This window comes from Triticum aestivum, chromosome 7B (assembly GCF_018294505.1).
Source record: "Triticum aestivum cultivar Chinese Spring chromosome 7B, IWGSC CS RefSeq v2.1, whole genome shotgun sequence".
Classification (NCBI taxonomy): domain Eukaryota; kingdom Viridiplantae; phylum Streptophyta; class Magnoliopsida; order Poales; family Poaceae; genus Triticum; species Triticum aestivum.
In genome coordinates, this window is record NC_057813.1 from 663,023,725 (window position 1) to 663,026,419 (window position 2,695).

Here is a 2,695-nt window from a genome sequence, read left to right on the forward strand (position 1 = left end):
ATCCACCAGGCACGCCCGTTTAGGCATAAACGAGGTAGACTAAGTTGTACAAGTAATACCGAGTCTAAGTGTCTCCTCGCTTGTAATCGTGTAACCTTGTGAATAAACACAGCCTATCGTTGTGCCTCTGTTTTAATAGTAGCTTTGCGTATTTTGTCAGTGCATAGTTGCACTTTTTCCGGGCACAACTACCAATACCAACCCCGACGACACTCACAGTAACACGTCTCTTTATGAGATATGTGTATCTCTGACACTGACCCCGATTCTTGAGGTAATCTGGCATATTTGTTACCTTTCACCATGGTAAATAAATCAGCCCAGATGCTATATAAAAGGCCACCTTGTGACCTTACCCAGCACCCGTCACCTTGTGCACCACCCTCACAACCTTTTTCCTTCCATGACGAGCCCCAGTATTTATCTGAGAACCCCAGATGCAACCCCAGGTAGGTTTGTCAAAATATTGTGGGACTTTACCTGCAGTACCATGGCTTCTACCCAGCCACCCCAGTACGAGCTGTTCAAATCGAGAATCACCCCTTCCACCTTGGAATATTGGGCAGCAGTACACATCCCTCCCGTAGACTCCAATCAAGATCCAATGCAAGTTTCCTCTGTGGGGGAATCTATGCCAACCCCACGCCTGGCCATAGAAGCTGCTACAAAAGAAGCGATTGCTCGCCTTCGATCCGCAGTACCCTATGCCCGCGAACGAGGATATTATTATTTTCCGAGCTGTGCAGCACCCGGAGGAGTAACATCTTTTCCCGGTGGACGGATTGAGAGAGACCCAGTACTAGCCAACCTTATCCCGTACATCATCGCTCAAGAGCATTTGAACCAGCAAGTAATGGTCTATCTCCAGGGTCTCGCTGATTTAAATCCTCAAATTTCCATCGGCAGACCACTGAGGCCCGACCCGGAGAGACGCATACATCGACTGGTCAATCCAGTTCCTCCGATAGAAGAGGAGTGTATCCCTTTACCGGAGACATTTTATCAGGACCCCGTCCAGTTACCCTTCTCATTTTAGACGTCACTGCTGTGTTTGTTACTTCAGGATTTATTATTACGTTGTAACTTATGCATGGTACCTCAAATTTGTGCGACGAGTCGAATAGGTAGTTTCTACTAGTATGATTAGTTTTCTTCGTGATTAACTTGTGTAACCGCGAAAAATCCTAGAATGAGATTTCTTTTCCCTGAGTTGCTGCATCGTTTATCCCCTCACTACATGGATTATTTTTATTCACGCAGCACCACGGCAGCAGACTCACAACCGCTCGAACACATATGGAGTATTTGTTTTCACAGCGGCTCTTAGCAAATCTCGAGGACGAGATTTTTTTAGGGGGGTAGTAATTGTAACACCCCAAAAATTTAACCAGGTTTTAGTTATTAAATTTTTTCCAAGAGTTTAAAAATTTTGCCTCCAAGAATATCTCTGTTGATTTCAAAACTTTTCTTTTAATATTAAGGAATTTTTCCCAAGTGGATCCTTCCAAAACATATTGGACTTATATGCCCTATCATTAAAAACATCCCTCAATCAGTTGATTTATTTATTTCACCCTGAGCTTTATTCATTAAAATGACTTGTTTTTAGTTTTGGAGCTCTTTTTGTACTACAACCTGTTGATAAATTTAACTAAAAATCCAACCAAAATTTGGAGATGTCATGTGATGTCTTTAAATCCCTTTTGTGCAATAATATATTTCATTCATTGCATATTTTGAGTGCTACACATTTTTTTCTTCTCTGGTCTAGTGGACAATTTTGCAGTACAACCCTTTTAAATATTTCTTTCTAGCTTCCACAAAATTATGGGATGTTGCAAGTATCATAGGATTCAACTTTACGCAAAAATCCAGGGTTGTCCTTTGAAAATTTTGAGTGAATCAACCTCATCTTCATTCTGGTCCAACATGATGGTTTGTACAGCAACCATTTTCTTGCTTGCTCTTTGGCCATAGATTCTTTCCCCTACTTATAGTCCTCCATGCTAAACCCCCAAGTCCAGGAGCATGCAACCATTGGCATATTTTTGGTTCATGAAATAATGCCATTCACCTCCTGTCCAGATTTGAAGTTCTGCAAAACTTGCACTAGCAAGTTTGTGATTTTCACCAACTAACCTCACCACCCTCTTGTGCATCCAAGGAGACACTGATCTGGAAGAATTAGCCACTCCAAGAAATGCCTAGGTGCCTGTGGCATTTTTACAAACACCTTGAGAGCATGACCATATTTGACATGAGTTGTTGTTGGCATTGTGAACTTGGTCTCCTGACCAAACCACCATGTCCCTTGTTACCCTTACTAAACCTAGACTAGCCCTAGTTCTTGCCAGCCTCAACCGCAACCTCTAGGCCACCCTGGCATTTCAATGAACATGTCCCGGGCATGCTCTGGGTGCTCCCAGAGCATGCGTTTGGCACGCACGTGCGCCTGAGCCGCCGCGTCACGCCCCACACTCACTCCTGCCCGTGACCGACAGCGGCCGACACGATGTGTCCCCTTGCGCGCCACACGCTCCCCCCTCACCGCAACACACCAAGCAGACCCTCACCGCGTCCCCAGCAAGCCAAGGACTAGCCGCCACGGCCGCTCGACAGCCCTGCTCAGGTCGGCACCGCCCGAGCCTTCCCCGCTCGCCACCTGTCCCCTGGAGCTTCACAAGCTTATCCGCAA